We start from the raw sequence: 18,532 nt of genomic DNA on the forward strand, positions 1-18,532 counted from the left end.
CGCTTTATTCTCCCCTCCCTTCCCCTGTGGCCCTCTGTTTTGTTTCTTAAATTCCACTTGTCAATGAGATCATGCGATAATTGTCTTTCTCTGGTTGACTTATTTCACGGACCGTAACACCCTCGAGTTCCATCCACGTTGTTGTAAATGGGAAGATTCCATTCTTTTGATGGCTGCGTAATATTCCATTGCATAATACAGACCACATCTTCTTTATCTGTTCACCTGTCAATGGACATTTGGGCCCTCTCGATAGTTTATCTGTTGAGGCCATCACCACTGTAAACATTCGGGTGCACGTGCCCCTTTGGACCAACACATTTGTATCTTTAGGGTAAATACCCAGTAGTGCGATTGCTGGGTCGTAGGGCAGCTCTATTTCCAACTTTCTGAGGAACATCCATGTTGTTTTCTGGAGTGGCTGCCCCAGCTTGCATTCCCACCAGCAGTGCAGGACGGCTCCCCTTTCTCCGCATCCTCACCAACACCTGTCGTTTCCCGACTTGTTCATGCTCCCCGTTCCAACCGGTGTGAGGGGGCATCCCTCTGTGGTTTTGAGTTGTATTTCCCTGAGTGAAACGTGCTTTTTGAAAGCAGGGACTTGAACTGGAACTCGCACACCATGCTCACGGCAGCGGTGTTTACGGCACCTGCGCATCCGTCCACAGAGAAGCAGATACACAGGACATGATCCGTCCACCCGGTGGGCTATTACTCAGCCTCAAAAAGGAAGCACTTTCTGACACCTGCCACAACACACATGGACCTGGAGGACACAATGCTGAGTTAAATAAGCCAGACACGAGGACAAACGTAGCAGGATTCCACTCACACGAGGTCCCTAGAGGAGTCAGACTCTCAGAGACAGACAGCACCATGGGGGCCGCCGGGGCTGGAGGAAGGGAGTTAATGTTTAACTCCCACGACAGAGTTTCAGTTTGGGAAGATGGAAGTTCTGGAGACAGATGCAGGGGGTGGAATTGCACAACAATGTAAATGTGCTTAAAACCACTGAATGGCACAGCTTAAAAAGTGGTCAAGATAGCAAATTTTGTGTTATGCATATTTTATCGCAATTTAAAGTATTAAGTGCAAAATAGTGTTTTCACAGCAATTTCCACTAAATTCCCTACTTTTCATGTGCTGCTTCCTTCATGTCCCTCAAGTCTTTTCTCAGGGGGCCACCTCCTCCAGGAGGCCCACCCTGACCACCCTACTGAAAAGTGCAACCACCCCTCCTACCAGGTCCCCAGAAGCAAGCACTCCTTCTCTCCTGGACAGCACAGGGATTCCTGCATCATCTCCCCTACTCAGTGTTTGTTTCCTCTGTCTCGAATGCTGGCCCTCCACGCAGGAATATGTGTGTCTCTGACTTACTGTTGGATGCTAAGAGTCTAGGGCAACCAAAAAGACCCCTGCAGGATGCTTCACCCCAGGACAGCGGAACACACATTCTTCTCAAGTGCACATGGAACATTCTCGAGGATGGACCGCATGTTGAGCCATCAAAAAAGAGTCCGTGAATGTAAATAGGACTAAAATCACAGAAAGAACATTCTCCAGCCAAAAGAGACTAAAATTGCAAGTCAATAAGAGAAGAAAAAATTTAGAAATGTACAAATGTGTGAAAATTGAACAACACATGTCTAAATGACCAATGGGTCAGAGACCACAACTTGGGGAAACTGGAAAATACTAAGAAGGAAAAAAAAAAAGAAAGAAACTAGAAAATATCTAAAATGTGTGGACAAAGAAAACAAAATATAGCAGAACTTAAGAGATAGAGCAAAACAGTCCTTAGAAGATTTTCAGTTGTAAATATCTGTAATCAAAAGAGCAAAGAGCTCATGTCCATGATGATGAAACTGGACAAGGATAATGAACTAAAACAAGCCACAGAGGAAGGAATAAAAGGGTGAAATGAAAGTAAGAGAAGAGAAAACCAAAGAAGCCACAGTCGGTTTCTTTGAGAAGCTGATGAAACTGGTAAATTTTCAGCTAGACTTAAAAAGGAGAAAAAAGGGGGGAAATAATCAAATTGCCAGACTCAGAAATTAGAAGGAGGACATTTCCACCGACCAGACAGAAACAAAGGAGGTTAAGGCAACCCTGTGGACAAGGCACACAGAAATGGGACAGATTCCAGGGAGACACAAAGTAGCAAATGTGACTTAGGAAGAAACATACCCATAACAAGAAAAGACTGAATTAAAGACACACACACACACACACACACACACACACACACACAGAAAGCACCAGGCCCTGATGGCTTTACTGGTTAATTCTACCAAACCTTTAAGGAAGGATTAAATTCCAGTTTATCACAAACATTCCCAAAAAGTAGAAGAGAACACTTTCCAGTCATTTTATGAGGTCAATATTACCACAACACCATCAGAAGAATGCTACAGATCAATATCTCTTGTGCATATGAATACGAAACACTGAACAAAATACTAGCAAACTGAATCCAGGAGTAGATGAAAAGCATTATAAGTCATGACTAAGTGGGATTGATCCCAAGAATCCAAAATTGGTATGACATCTAAAACTCAATTAATGCAACTCCCCATATTAACAGAATAAGGGGCAAAAGGGAGCTGAGCATCTCAACAGATGTAGAAAAAGCAGTCGGCAAAATCCTGCCCTGCTTCATGATAAAATGCTCAACAAACTAACAACACAAGTGACTTTCCCCAACCTGATCTTCAGCATCTACAAGACACCCACAGCTGATGTCATAAGTAATGTTGAAAGACTAGACGCTTCCTCCTCAGACCAGGAGCAAGACACTGATGTCCTTTCTCGCCACTTGTACTCAACATTGTGCTGGATGGAGTTTCCAGGTGAGGCAATTAATCACTACAATGAAAGAAAAGCACCCAGATTAGATTAGAGAGAAAGAAATAAAATTTTTGTTATTTGTAGATGACATAATCTTATATACAGAAAATCCTCAAGAATCTACTAAAAAATTAGAACAAACATGATCAGCAAGATTATAGAATATATGATCAATATATAAAAAATGAATTGTGTATCTACACACTAATAATCGAACTATTTGAAAATGAAATTAAGTAAATAATTTCAGGGGTGCCTGGGTGGCTTAGTCAGTTAAGCATCTGCCTTTGGCTCAGGTCATGATCTCAGGGTCCTGGGATCGAGCCCCGCATCGGACTCCCTGCTCCGTGGGGGTCTGCTTCTCCCTCTGCCCGTCCCCCTGCTCGTGTTCTCTCTCACCCTCTGTCTCTCTCTCTCAAATAAATAAAATCTTTTTTTTAAAAAGGCAAAATGCATCATACACCTAAATATAAGAGTAAATAGCATAAAACTCTTAGGAGAAAACGCTGGCATAAATCATTAGGACTTCAGGTTAGGCAAATCCTTCTTAGATGTGACACTAAAACAATAAGTAACAAAGAACAGATGCTTTCTGTCAAAAAGTAAAATTTCCATCCTTTAAGAACACTATCAACAAAACAAAGAAAACAACCCAGAGAACGGGACAGTTATCATCATACTGTCCACCAGATAAGAAATTCGTACCTAAAGAATGATCAGAACTACATAATAAAAGGAGCCCCCCCAAAAAACAATTAAAAGTGAGCAGAAGATCTGAAAAGACCTTTCACCAAGTGAGGTATACAAATGGCCGACAAGCCCACGAGAAGGTGCTCAGAACATTCGTCAGGGAAGAAATGCAGATTACACAGAGGGCGATGCCACCTCACACCCTCCAGGATGACCACACTGGACGAGACAGGTAACAGCACCAACTGGTGAGGAGGCGTGGGAAGGGGAGCCCCAGAAGGTGCATCTTCTGGCCCACCCACTGTGGGGAACAGTCTGGCAGGTCCTCAGAAGGTACAATACCAGGTCAGCCCGTGACCCGGCACTCCCACTTCTGCGTAAACACCCAAGATCCATGAACACATACGCCCACATGAACACTCATATGCTGATTCGAAAAACCGGAAAAGCAGAAGAACCGATGCGTCCGTCCACAGCCGCAGGGACGACCACAACGGGACGGACCCATACGACAGGGCATCGTTCTGCCGTGGAAGGCAACGGGGCGCTGCTACGTGTCAGGACACGGACCACAGATGGACCCTGGCAAGAGTGGGCTGAGGGAACGGCACAGTCCCCAAAGACGGACACTGCGGGATGTCGTGTCTGTGAGATGTCCAGGCTGCGCAAGTCCACGGGGGCAGAAAGGGGGCGAGTGGGTGCCGGGGCCGGGGAACGCGCGCAGGAAGCGGGAGCGAAGACAACCGGACTGAGGTCTGCAGGGAGGCTGGATGAGGAAAGCGTTCTCGAAGGTTTCATTACTTTATTTCTTTGAGAGAGAGACAGAGGCAGTGAGAGCAGGGAGAGGGGCCGAGGCAGAGGGAGAGAATGGGAAGCAGACCCTGTGCCGGGCGCAGAGCCCCGCATGGACTTGATCTTGAACCAAAGTCTAGAGTCAGATCTTTAACCGACTGAGCCACCCAAGCTCCCCCACACTTTACTTTCTTAAACAAGTCGCGGACAGTGCCTGGCACAGGGCCCTCATCAGCCGCGTGTGCCCCAGGCCCTAGGACACACGGACACACAGGACAGACAAGGGGTGCCCTGGACTTTCTTCCGGGGCGGGGAGGAGGGTGACGTGCATGGAAACCAACTCACAAAATCACGAGTTTCAGCCTCGGTGCAGGAGAGAGAACCAAGGTGGGGACCTTTGTCCACTTCTGCATGGGGTCTCCTCCCCTCCAGTGCCTCCTACCAGCCCTGGGACCTCTTCCCACAGAGGCAGCGGGTCAGCAACGCATCCTCTCCCCTGCAGAAGGCGGCCCCCTCCCGCTGAAGCCTGGGGAACCGGGACTCTCCCCAGGGCTGGGCAGGGGGGCACCCACAGGTGCGACAACCTCGACCCTTGGCCTGGGGGCCTTGCGCTTTCATGCTATACAAGAGCCAGTGCCCCACAACACCCATCATCAGCCATCCTGAGGGACGGTCTCCTCCCAGGGCTGCCCACCCCCGCCCGCGGGGAGGGCATGAGCCAGAGACACGGTCTAGAGATGTTCCAACACCATGACGAGTTCAGCCGAGAAGGTCTACCTGTTGCCCACAGTGTAAAGCAGCTACTGAAGTTTGCAAAGACGATGCAGCCTGGCCAAGGGCCATTAGGGTTTAAATGGGAACGAACCAAAAACCAAAACCAGAACTTAAACCACCGTTAACCCCAGGGCCCAGTCCCCAATTCCGCCTCCTCCAATGGCATAAATATGGGCAGGGAACTCCAACGGTCCCTTCCACAATGAGTGACAAACATCTCTCCAAGCTTGGGGGGAGGGGGCAGGGCGGCGGCAGCCTGCAGAGGGTGTCAGCTCCTTTCAAAAGCTGCGTTTGCTGCCCTCACTCACTCTGCCAGAGAGGACCTGGAGGTTAGCAGGGAAGGGAAGTGCTGGACCCTCCCCGGGGCCCAGAGAAAGCACCTCTACCCCCCAATACCCCCAGGGAGCACTTACCCATCCCCCGCCCCCCCAACCTCCCCTGAAAACCTGAGCAGCTGGTCTGCAGGACAGCGGAATCTGTGGTCCCGGGGCCCAGGCGGCCCTCTGGCTCCTCCTCTAGCGAGGGCCCCAGAGGGAGCAGAGGGCCCCAGAGGGAGCACGGGGAGGGGGAGGCCAGGCCAGGGCCAGCGGCCCCGCCCACACAGGGCGTGACAGGAGCTGCTCCTCCAACTTCCCGGGGACAATCTTTACCCCGTCCGGGCTGCCGTGGCCCCTGCCCTGGCTAAGGCCCGGCGGACTGAGGACCCCCAGCAGGCAGGGACGGCAGACGCAGGACGCCTGGTGGGCCGTGTGCTCGCAGGACGCCTGGTTGTGCTCCCGGTCGGCTCCCTGCGCGCCCCATCTGCCGCCCGGGAGGTCACACGGTGGGGGCATGTCCATGGCGCCCATGCTGCGTCCTCCCGGCGGCTCTGTCCTTGCACTCATAGACACCCTCACGGGGATCCGAAAAGAGCCTTCTGGCCTGACCAGTGTCACCAAAGGCGCCACCTGGGTCCCCAGCTGCCATCCCCACAGAGATGAGCTTTTGGTGACCTCAGACACCTTCAACCAGGTACACCTTTCATAGCAAAGGGCCCTGCCCCTATCAGACCCGGGGGTGGACCGAGCCAGCTGCCTGCTTCCCCTGAGCCTGGATCCCACCTCCCTAACTCTGCAGGGACCCGCCTCCCGAGGACCCCCTGCAGCCCCCAATGAAACTGCACAGACACATCCTAAATGACAAGAAAAAGGACAGGTGTTCCTGGAAACATCCCCCCGATGACCGGGCAGTGCCAGCTTTCAACTCACACCCGGTCCGAGTGCTGGTCCCAGACCTCTTCCGGGGGTCCTCAGTGTGTGACCCAGGGAATCCTGGGGGGTTCCCCCAGAGCCCTTTCAGGCCTCTGTGAAGTCAAACCGTCCTCCGGGCAACACTGAGACACAGCATCTTCCCGCTCACGGCCCTCCCACATGTGGGGGGTTTCAGGAGCTGCACGCGAGCGCCGTGGCTTCAGGCTCAGTGCCGAGGCAGGCCCAGAACCCAGCCGTCTACTGCGAGGCCACACTCTAAAGGGACTTTGCAAAAATATAAGTCGTGCCACGCATCTCTCCGAAGTTCTTCTCGTTCTGGAAAACGGCTGTTCTCCGTAAGAATGTTACGGACACGAACGTGTATGGGTTTAGCGTCATCATTTTTAAAGGCATGACTATTTAAATACTTTTACTGCTCTGAAGTTTCTAATAGGACACGTACTGCAAGAGACGATGCGCGCGAACCAAAAGCTCTCTGGGGTCCCTAGAGAGGGTAGAGGGGTCCTTAGACCAAAAGTTTGAGAACCTCTCTGCACCCCCGGCCCGTGGGGGAGGGCAGGAGTGGGTGCAAACACAGAGCGAGCGGCCGCACGACCTTCAGCTGTTAGGTAGATGCCCTGGGCCTTGGGCACCTGCCCTGGAGTTTGGGGGTGATGTCCCGAGGGCCCATTCCCCAGGGCATCTGCATCTGGAACGCACTCAGGGACCAACAAACCCCATGCGCTCACTACTGCCAATACTTTCATATTTTAGCCACTCAGGTGTCCCCCCGACAAAGAAACAGAGGGCCCAGGACGGACCCCGGTGTCCCCACAATATACCCCCTAAACCTGGTCCGAATGCACGTCCATCCCCGGCAACCCAAAGACGCAGGCAGACGGAGGAAGTCAGGAGAGCAGCCGGCCAGCGTGAGCCCTGCCAGACTCGGCCCAGAAAGCTCCGAGGTTACTCGGCTGGGAACCCGATGAATCCCTGAGGCCAGGCCTGAGAGCAGCCCGCGGGCTGGCCCACCCACGTCTGAAAACTTCAGAGTGAGGCCAAGAAAGAAGAGGCCAGGGCCTGACCGGCTCGGGGCTTCGTGGGGCTGACCCTGCGTGCAGGAGGGAGAGTCTGGAGCCACCGGGGCTGGCCGGTTCTGCATGGCTGATGCTGTCCACCCAACGCGACCTTTTCCACAACCCGTGACTCCACATCTGGAGCCCCTGCAGGACCCCGAGACCCAGGTCCTCTCCTGGGGCTCGGTCTGCCTGGAGCCTTGCTAGAAGCAGAGGCAAATGCGTGCAGCTGGCCAGGCCCCCTGCAGTGGGAGCACAGAACACCACCACCACGGAAATCAGGAAGGAGAAAGACTGCGCCGGGGGTGACAGCCACAGCAGTGGCAGCCGTGCTGTGTTCTTAGAGATGCAAGTGAGACAGCATCGGAGGCCGCTCTGCGCTCTGCCCCCACAGGGCTCTCCTGCTCCCCAGGGTCCCAGGCTGGCCTTCGGCTCTGCTCAGGATGTGGGACCCTCTCCCTGGGCCCAGGCCCTCCGGGACCCACCTGGCAGCCGCATGCTGCCCTTCTGTGTGCCTGCGGCGTGCTCAGAAAGCACCTGGGCCTCCCCGCCCCACCCAGGAATCTGGGTGCGGTTTCAGGATTTCTCAACTCAGGGAGCAAGGGGCCAGAACCCCAAGAAGGCACACTCTGGGGCAGGACACCCAGTGTGCAGGACTTGGAGCACTCAGGTGGCAGGCATCATTTGTCCCTCCGGCCACCTAGGTGTCCCCACCGTCCCAGGATGGGCCTCGCCAGCAGGAACCCTGAAGGTGGGGCAACATCCAGCCCATTTCTCGTCCCCCCCCTTCCAAAGTAGACCCACCACAAGGGGCCAGTCTGAACGGAACCTTCTCCAGATGCTGCTCAGGGTACAAAGGCCTCGGGGTCCCCCTTCCCCAGCAGCCCCTCCCACCTTCCGTCCCCTGCAAACCCCCGGGGGTGGAGGGAGGGAGCCGCGGGGGAAGGGCTCCCTATACGGAACACAGGAAGTTGGCTCAACCAAGTCTCTAAAGAAAACACCAGAAACCCACACCGCTGGCCAGCAGAGCCGTGCACGCCAGGGGGACATTTACAGTGTTCAAGCTTATGGCTTTCTGGATCCACACCTGATTTGGGGGGACACTGAGTGACTTGAGGTCCCAGGAACATTTTTTGAAAGCCAATGTATGTACCTTTCCCTTGCACAGAAACGTGCTAGGTGGGTGAGTGAAAGACCGAGCAGCGTGCAAGTCTATTCCGTTAGGATAACTCTCTTGGGGGCAGTCACGGCAGACGTTCAAGAAGGCACAGGGACCAGGAGGGGTCCCGGGAGCTTCTCCGCCTGTTTGCCAAGGCAAGGAGGCTGCCCCGTCCCCGGAGCTTCCGACAGCAGAGGACACAGCCCCAGCTGGCCGGTTACTTCCGAAGGGCCAGTATTTACCTCGCAGATGAGGTTGTCCAGCCTCTGCAAATACTGAAACCTATGAAGGATAATTTTATATGTTGACTTCAGAACGCATGAGAAGCCTCGTCGGACTGGTGCGGCCAGAATCGAGGGTGGGCGTGAGGGCGTCTGGGGCGAGAGTCCAGATCCGCTCAGCTTTGCAGAACTTGTGGATCGTTCAGATTTTTCACACAGAATGGCACAGGAAACACAGACAGGGACACAAAAACGATGCTTTCAGGAAGCTGAGAGGCCAAAAAAAAAAATCTCTTTGAAAAAATGTGCCCATCCTCCCCCAACCCAACCCCACTGCTACCCCAGGGCCTTTGCAGGTCTGCAATGATTAGCCGCCTAATGAATGCCTCCTGCGGAGTCTCCTCAGCCACCAGCTCAGGGCTTGCCAACCACTGGGTCGCCAAAACCTGCAGCACTGCTCAAAGTGTGCTCCGAGGACTCCTGATGGTGCGGACCCTCTGCGGGGGGCTCCGAACCTGCCTCTCTGGCCCTGGAATTTCCAGGGAGTCAGGAGCCCCCGCCCCAAGGTCCAGCATTTGAAATCTGCAGCTTTCACACTGGGAGTTCATGGCTTCATTCAACACGCACACCCCTCACCGAGCCACCCTGAGAGTCCTTGGCAAACCCCACAAGGACAATTTTCCAACACTGTCCCCAGCGGTCACTGGGCGCAGTCCCCCCCCACCCCCGCACTGACATCTGGCAGCCAATCACCGGCAGCTCTGCTCTCCACTGCGGCTGAACGCAAGCTCCCAGCAGCCCCACGGGCTTTGATGGGCTCGGATTCCCAGAAAGAGACACAGGCCTTGGCTGCACACCCAGGGTCCCGACCCCGAGCTCGGCGCAGGCGCTCAGATCTGCCCCAGCACGGGGCTCACCTCCCCCTTCCCCCATTAAGACTGGAAACCCCTTGAGGGGGTAGGAAAGTTCATAGCAGATGCTAACTCATCCCCCAAAGACTGACTGAGGCAGTGACAGTCACATCCCACAGTCACTCCAAAACAGTCCTTGAATCTGCTTCCAAGGAAAATAAAAGGGCCTATCACATCAAGAAGTCTGAGCAGAAACTCGTTTTCCCTCTCCGACTGTAGCTCTCTTCCGCAAGCAGTTACAAGAAGAGCAATTGTCTAACCGGGTGAATCTTCCCGCTGGGTCATCTGCTTGCTTGCCCATGTGGTGGGCATGGGGCAGGGCAGGGGACCTAAGGCTGCTGGGCTCGCAGTGCCTGAGGCCCCACTCCCTAGCCGTGTGCCCCGGGGCCAGGCTTCCCTCCTCTGAGCTTGCGGTCCCCGGTCTACGAAAGGAGAAGACGGCACAGCTCTCTCCGGGAGCTCTCTGAGGCCTGACTGAGGTCATCGATAGCAAGACACAACGGCTGTCCCCACCGTGGTTGCTGGCACTTAGGGGTTCCCTACCTTTGGGACAAGAAAAAGACCATTAGGGCCTAGGTCCCAGTGCAGTGCAGGCAAAGAAATGACCAGACGATCCCGACCTCCTACAGGTGTTTCTATATCCCTCGTCCCCTTCCTCCCCCAGATCGGGCTGGGGTCCCTCTCGGCGCCCTACAGCACCCAAAGGTCACCTCTGTCACAACCCCTGTCCCCCTGTGCATGACTTGGCCCGCCCCTTCCCTTCCCCCACTGGCCTGGAAGTTCCCTATGGTAGGGGGACGTGGGGTGGGGGGCAGCCCCTGTGCCCAGCTGCAGGCCTCGTGCTCAGGGCAGGCCCTCCGACGCGACCCACGGGGACAATCTGACAGACCCCAGATCGCCTCAGACTGTCGCAGAAGAGCAGGCCCCTTCCTGGGCGGCGGGGTCAGGTGCACTGGGTCACCGTAGTCACAAACCCCGGCGCCCTTCACCCAGTCGGCCCATCCCCCTTCAAGAAGCGCGCGGGGGAAGGGCTGGGGATTCCAGAGATGTTTTAACCGGATTTGGTCTGGGGCCTTCCTCCCCACCTCCCTGGTCAAAGCAGAGAATTCAGCAGGCCGGTAGATCACTTTGAGGAAAGATCATAAATGTCCCTGTCCGTCCCCCACCCCCCCGCCCCTGCCCCTGGGGCTCAGGACAATTGGAGGCTTCAGGGGAGGCTGTCAGGGACCATCTCCCTGGGGCTTTTCCGGCCACACCCCTCCCTGCCACAGGCTCCCCGGGATGGTTTCTCAGCCTCTGGTGGGGCTGGGCCAGCAGTTTACAGGGCAGGAGCGGGGAGTTCCCGAGAAGTGAGAGTTCAGGAGTCATGGGGCTAGGATGCAGGGGGGTGTGGGGGGAGAGCAGCTTCACCCCCAATCTTCCTTTGGAGCCGGAGGCAGGTCTTGGCCTCCTCAGCAACCCAACTCCCAAAACTGACCCCCTCTTGGAAAGCCCCCCTTCCTTACCCGAGATGACAAAGACATCAGAACTCTATAAATCAAGGCTTCGACAGACTCACGAATGACAACACTAAACTAAAGAATTACTTTTCTATAAAAATCCATTTTTCCTTGGGGCGCCTGGGTGGCTCAGTGGGTTAAAGCCTCTGCCTTCGGCTCAGGTCATGATCTCGGGGTCCTGGGATCGAGTTTCGCGTCAGGCTCTCTGCCTGGCAGGGACCCTGCTTCCTCCTCTCTCTGCCTGCCTCTCTGCCTACTTGTGATCTGTCAAATAAATATATAAATAAATCTTTTTTTTTAATCCATTTTTTTCTAGGATTTTCCTGCATACCGGTGGACTCTTTTATGTTTTTCTTAGCGTCAAGCTTTTTCTTCCAACTTGCTCCCCCACCACAGATGGAATAAACTGTGATGCTATCTGACAGCAGCGTTACCTCCTGCTGGCCACGAGCCTTGCATCTGACCCTTGACCCTGGATGGCCAGGGCTCCCTCCAGATGGGGCCTGCAAGAGGCCCAGGCCCTACAAGTCAGCTGGGGGGGCCCCCTGCACACAAGCCCTAGAACCGGCTAAAGAAGTGAACCCAAGTCCCTAGGAAACTCTCCTGAATGTGAAAAGGGCTTTCTCTAGCAAATTACACCCCTGCAGGGTAGGCGGGAAGATCCCCGTCCCCTTCCCCAACCTGAAGGGATTTGCTCAAAGCCGCCCTGCGCAGGCACCCGCCCGCTGGGAGCTGCCTTTATAAGCAAAATCTCATGGTTCAAGCATGCCTGTTGCTACTTGAACAGTTGGGGCTCGTCCCTCGCGGGCCCAGAGGAGCCCCTGGCTTTCCACTCAATTCCTCCTTCTTGGAAATCCAGAAATTTCTTAGCAAGAGGAGGGCACCAACTTCCCAAGACTTACACCCAACCACTAATTCCTATTCAGACAAGGGTCTCCTTCGGGCCTCCTTAAGGGTACGAGCAGCTGGAGGGCTCATTAACAGCCCCCAGCAAGGCCACTTCCACTCCCAGCCCCAGGAGCGGAGGATCCCCAGTGGGAACGGATCGGTGTCAAAACTGAGCTCTCAAACGCAGCCGCCCCCGGGGGGTGGGGGGAGGAGGCTTCTGGACACACCGAAACCCCCAGATCCAGCAGATCCTCCCAGGACAGCTGGGTCGAGGCTGAATCCAGGGGAGACAGCCCCTCCCGGAGGCGCGGGCAGCGGGGTCGCGGGGCGAGTCCCAGCGAGCGATCAAAGCGCCGCCCCCAACGGAGGGCTTCCGAAATTACCTCTCTAATTCTTGGAGCTTAATTTAATTAGAGGGCTGACCTCATTAAATCCAACTTGAGTTTCGAACAAAAAAGAGGTCACAAACCATCCAGTTTTTACTACCTCCAACCGCTTGCGGAAGGCACTTCGTTTCTGGAAAGCCTCTGGGGACTCCCCGGGCCGTGCCCACAGCTGCCGGCCCACCAGGCCCCCAAGCACCGCGACCTAAGCGGCCCAGGTCCTTCCTTCCAGCGGCTCAGGGTCGCTTTAAAAGCTCCTCCACGAACTCCACGGCCAAGAGCACCGGCCGAGCCCCCCTTGGGCGCCCCCAGCCCCACGGAAACACAAACTCGCCGGCGTGCCCGCCCTCGAATCCCGCGTCGAGCGGTGGAACCCGCGCACCCTCCGAACCCGGGCGGCGAGGTCCACCCCGGCCCCTACGCTCTCCGAACCCGGACCGGAGGGTCCACCCCGGCCCCCGCGACCTCCGAACCCAGGCTGCGAGGTCTACCGCGGAGCCGCCCCCTCCGAACCCGGGCGGCGACGGCCACCCCGATCTCCGCACCCTCCGATCCCGGGCGAGGTCCTCCCCGGGGGTCGCACCTGCTTGCGCAGTCCAGCAGCCCCAGCTCCGGTGGCGAGTGAGCGGTCGGTGTCTCCAGGCGCGCCTCGCTCCCCGCCAGCCCTGCGGGGGCGCCCGGGCCGCGGGCTGTGCGGGCGGAGCTGCCGGCCGCGGGGAGGAGGGACGCCCGGGCGAAAGTTGCCAGGGAAACTTGAGCAACTCGAGCGCGCCGGTGCCAGCCTCCTGCATAATTCACGGGTGGCGGCGGCGGGCCGCCGGGGCCCCTCACCTGCACTAGCCCGGCCCCCCGACCCACCCAACGCCGGCCGGGGCGCGCAGCGGACAGAGGCCCGGCATCAGGCGCCGGCACTGCGCGACCCCCGGGATCCGGGGGCCCGACCCGCGGCCCCCCAGGCCTGCGCCGAGTGCGCCGGCTCCGGCCTCCGGGAGCCCGCTGCTCCAGCCGCGCGCACCTGCATGGGGGCTCTGTGAGCTGGCTCGAGGCTGGGTGACCGCTGCAGGGTCTCTGGGGACCCTGCGACCGCGGCTTGGGTTCCCGCCCCCCGCGCGCCCCCTGGCGGCCCCGAGCCTGCTCCTTCCCAAGCCTGCAGACCCAAGTCCCCAGGCCGGCGGGTGGCGACCGAGGGCAACCAGACCCCGGGCAAGCGGTGGAGGTAGGTCCGCGGTGCCCCAGCGGCAGGCGCGGGACGCGCTAGGGGTGAGGGGGCTCGTGCGCCAGGAGGACAAAAACGGCGCTCCTGCGCTCTGCGCCCACGCCTCTTCCAGAGCCTTTTAAACCGGCCCCTACTGCAAAGGAAGCCGGGGAGGTGTCCTCACAGAGAAGCGACCCCCACGGGACGCGCGGAGCCCTCTTCCCAACCCCCCATCCCGCACCCCCACCCCGGCTCCGACGGGTTCAGTACTGCGCTTACCCGGTCGTTGGTGCTCCTGTAATCCAGACGCACCCAAAAGGCAGCGGGTGGACAGGGTCGGGCGCCCGGGGGCCACCCACTGTCGTTCGGGTCACCCCCGCCCCGCGCCCGCGGCTCCCCGTGCCCCCCGCCGCCGCCTTACCTTGCCCGGGCGGCCGCTCGGGAGTCGGGCGGGGTGGGAGCCCCCGGGGAGGGCCGACGTCCGCGCGCACCTGGCTCCGCCGCGGGGACTCGAGCGGCGCCGCGCCCAAGCCGGCCGGAGCGCGGGAGCAGCCGGAGCCGCGGCCGCTCAGGTGTCGGGGGTGGGGTGGGGGGCGCCGCGGCTCCGCCCCGCGCTGCGGTCGGGGCGGGGGGCTCCTCGCGGGGCTGCTGGGCGGTCCCTCCCCTCGGCCCGGCGCGGGCGGCTGGGGCCGGAGAGCGTGGGGGAGGGGCCGTCTCGCCGCCCAAGGGCGCGCGCGGCCCAGGACCCGCGTGCGCGGCCCGCCCCGGACCCCTCCCGCGCCGGGGACCCCGCGCCTCCGCACCTGCCCCGGCCGCTCGGGCCCCGGCGACGACTCGGGCGCGGCGCGCGGGGTCTGTTGTGGCAACCCCGGGAGACGGCGGGCGCCCGGGGCCGCCTCCGCGCGCCGCCCCGCCCCGGGCTGCGTGCCTCGCCGCCCCCCTTCCCCGAGCAAGCCCGGGGACCAGAAAGTCCTTTAATTTTGTACAGCCCGGTCCGCGCGGCGCGATTATCCCGAACGCCGCCGCCTCCCGCCCCGGCGTGTTTTATGTTAAAGGATTCAGAAATCCCGAGGCCGACGGCGCGGCAGCGCGTTTGCAGAGCCCAGGAAAACTTTGTGCCTGGGCGACGCCGCCATCTGCCTCCCCGGCCACCTTCCACCTGGGCCCACCGCCCTCCCAGCCGGGGAAGGATTCGGGGTGGGGGGTAGGGGAGTACAAGCCCACCGCTCAGATGAATCCGGGAGGCGAAGGCGGCCTCCGGGGACGCCCAGGAGCCCTGTTATTATCTAGGGCTTGGGGATCGCCAGGTTTGCCAAAACCCAGAGCGGGAAGGTTGTCAGGAACCCTGGTCCCAGCTGCCGGCGTGGTCGTGGATTTACTCCTCCCAACCTGGTAGGAGCCATTGGCTAATAACTTCTCACGCCTCTACTAATTCATTGCTAGTTACACCAGCTCCGGAAGTTTCGGTGGCCTGCGTTTTGCCATGTTCTGGAAGAAGGGAAAGCAAGTCCTTTCCAAGATCTGCAGTGTGAGTTGGGGGGGTAGGAAGCGGGGGGCAGACACCACCCTCCTGGCTGGGATGTAGAACACGCTTGCATTTTACAAAGCCCATTCTGCGTCGACCCAGGAAAAACAGAGAGATTCTATAAATGCGTTTTTATTTTTATATATTTATAAGGTATTAGGGTAGACTACTTTTTAAAGTCAATCTTACAGAACATGCCTGAGAGATTTGCATGGGCCACTGACTTCAACACACCAAAGGCAAAGTTAAATATTTGCTCTAGATACTTTTTTTTTTTTTACCCCTGCTTGCATAATTGTCCCACATTTCAAAGAAGTCTTTAAAAGCACTTAGGTTAAAAAAAAAAAAAAAAAGTTGTGTTTGGGCCCTAACTATTTCAGGACACAGGTGGAGCAAATACTGGCAGTCCTGGAGAGCAGCTGCCAGATGCAGGCTTCTTTCTGTCCTCTGGTGCCTTAAGCTTGAGACTTCCTGTAATGTTTGTTGAGTGAATAAAGGAGGCAATCAGTCAAATAATAACAATCCCTAAGTGGGAAGAACGAGCCCCTGGCAGGATCGGGCATAATTTCTTTGACGTGCAAATGGGGGATTCTGCAGAGGGGGAAGAGGATCGGTCAGCAGAATGTTCCCATGTTCCTTGGGTTTGTCACTGGCAGATCCAAGATGTGGCTTATGTTGGGGGGGGCGGTGAGGGACGGCTTTATCGCCACGCAACTTACATCAGACCTCGTGGCCCCAAACAAAGCGTGCCGTCTAAAAAGAGCCATGTGTTTGCCTACAATTCCAAATCAAAGAGAAATCCCCAACGTGTCACCACCTCCAAACCAGTTTGCCACCCCAGATTTCAAGGACCGAGGACAGCAGAGGAGACTGCTGGCCCTAATGCAGCTGTGAAGACATTTCTGGGGTCCCCACAGAGAGCTCCAGTGCCAGAAGCATTGTGCTATCTTCAAGAAACACTTCCCCAGGGACCCAGGCCTCTGCCAGCTTGTCCACCCAAGGGGACGCCCCTCAGTCACCCCTCCAGTCCTTCGGATCTGTTTGTTGTCTGGCGACAGCCCTCCATGGGAGCCCCATCTTCTGGCACGTTAAGGACACACATCCTGCCACATCCCAGTTTCTCTGTGTCCCTTTGGGGACACCCAGTCCAACCTTGTGCTTTGAGACATCCCTTGAGTCGAGAGCGTCTTGTGAAAGGCTTGGGACCGAGGACCCCACAACAGCACCTTGTCAAACCCCAGCACGCAATTGCGCATTTCGGGGCACATGTTCACCCTTGACAGCCTGTCCCTGCTGCGGTCTGGGCCTCCACGCAGCACAGAGCCTGTCAACAGTGGACCCGGGGTGGCCCATGTCATAAGGGCTCCTGGCTTTAGTTTCGGTGTAGGAAAAGGGCAATCATCTTTTTCTGCTTCTCGATTTCAGACCTCCCTGGTTTGTTGTTGTTGTCGTTTTAATTTTATTTTATTTTTTTAAGATTTTATTTATTGATTTGACAGACAGAGATCACAAGTAGGCAGAGAGGCAGGCAGAGAGAGGGGAGGAAGCAGGGTCCCCGCCGAGCAGAGAGCCTGACGCGGGGCTTGATCCCAGGACCCTGGGATCATGACCTGAGCTGAAGGCAGAGGCTTTAACCTGCTGAGCCACCCAGGCGCCCGAGACCTCCCTGTTTTTGTTTCTGTAAACTGCCTTTTCCTGGGCCCCCGCCCCCTAAGCACATATGACGATGTTGGAATGAAGTACCTGGTTTCGCATTTGAGGAGCTCTTCTTTCCAGTCAAACCTGAAGCCATCAGCCATCGGTCTCAGCCTTTAGGGGCTGCCCACTGAGCACAGAGAGCCCCAGGACTTCCCAGAAAGAGGAGCTATTCTACGGAGTCCTAGAAAGTGGGGCACCGTACCGTTAAGACAGGCAAAACAGAACCAACTCCTCTGTCCTGGGAAAAACATTATAAATATTTTGTGGCTTAGATTAAGCAGGACCCTTGTCGCTTGCAGCAGCAGGCGTGGCTCTCTCCAGAGCGGCTCCTGGGTCTGGGACCCAGAGGCCCGCACCATTTCAGAGGCGTGTGCCCGGGCTGCCCAAGGGGACGTCCCCAACTCTACCCTCTAGCTTCCAGGTGGGAAGCTGGTGTGCAGAGAGAGATGGGTCTTGCCCAAGGACGTGGGATCAGAGCCAGGTAAAGGCAGGTGTGCCCAGGTGAAATCAGGTAAATGCAGGTGAAGGTACATACTCCAGCCAACAAGTCTGCCTCATTCCCCCATCGCTGCCAGAGTCCTGTGTTTTTGCAGTGTTTTCCACTCCACCAAGAGGTCTACTCACCCCACATTACCCCCACGCAGCAGATAGTGGGCAAGTCACTCCTTTCTCCGTAATTTTATAACAAGTCCTAGCTCAGACACAAACTTGGCGCTCTCGATACACAAATCCCTTAACGACTCCTCATGTGCCTCCTACCTTGCCCTCGGCATCTCCTCCTCGAGGAGTCTGACTACTCCCCATTAATTTGCATGAATTTATTTTCCACGGATGTGTTTTGAAAACTTCCTGAGAAGGGCCGTCTGGTTGCAGGAGATGCAGCTGCTAACACCGGAGAGCAGAAGGCGAGTTTGCCCTCCTGGAATCTGAGACCACAGAGGGGCTGGTCGGGAGCTGTTCTTGCTGGGGAGGGTGGGGGGCAGGAGGAGAGGGGCTGGAGCTCTGCCCTTGAGGCCGGCCTCCAAGTGTCCTGCGTGGGAACTTCCCCAGGCCTCCTGCCCCTGCCAGCGCAGCCAGTGGAAGGGAGGAGTCAGTTCCAGGGGCCGCTCTAGTCCCGGTGGAAGCCAGGTGGGAGGCTGGGGGGGCAACACTCAGTGCCACCGGCCGGCCTCGCCCCCCACCCCAGTCTGGTTTGTCCCTTGCTTACAGCAGAGATCTTAACCAAACACTGCTTTGGGGCTCCCCTACCCTCCTCCCTTAATTCTGCTTCCAGGGTCACCTCTCTATTGGCAAGCAGTCTGTCCCCAAGTCTAGGTTTCAGGCACAGCTTTCGGGGGAAACCCCCCAATGGCGTGTGGTTCTGTGTGACGTCGATGAGGCCCCGCCCCACGAGGGCCCTGGAGATGAGGGAGCTGAGGCCGGCGTGAAGTCACGCGGAGGAGGGAGAGGGTTTGCGGATGCAAAGCTGCGCTAGCAACTTGACGTGATTATGGCGTAACCAACCCTGCCAGAAGGCCCCATTCCAACGAGCTCAGAGACGTGCGGGGTTTCCTTGGCAAGCAAACAAATAAGGAAACTTGAAGATCACCAGCAAAGAAAATAAAACAGAACTATAAAGAAAAAAAAAAAAAAAGCAAAAACAGGG

General features: G+C 57.0%; 1 protein-coding gene across 11 annotated transcripts in view; it reads right to left on the reverse strand.

The window, feature by feature from the left end:
- Nucleotides 1-14,512, reverse strand: part of SHANK2 (SH3 and multiple ankyrin repeat domains 2) — a 453,415-nt gene extending 438,903 nt beyond the window's left edge. For 4 of the 11 annotated variants that reach the window (XM_082749143.1, XM_082749138.1, XM_082749136.1 and 1 more), the window contains exon 1: nt 13,053-13,670. The gene's annotated coding sequence lies outside the window, so the exon portion shown is untranslated. Of the gene's footprint in view, nt 1-13,052; nt 13,672-13,943; nt 14,021-14,085 lie in introns of those variants that run through there. The other 7 variants (XM_082749132.1, XM_082749139.1, XM_082749141.1 and 4 more) reach the window with 7 other exon arrangements.
- Nucleotides 14,513-18,532: the final 4,020 nt, after the last annotated feature.

This window comes from Mustela nivalis, assembly GCF_964662115.1.
Source record: "Mustela nivalis genome assembly, chromosome: 9".
NCBI classification, from domain to species: Eukaryota; Metazoa; Chordata; class Mammalia; order Carnivora; family Mustelidae; genus Mustela; species Mustela nivalis.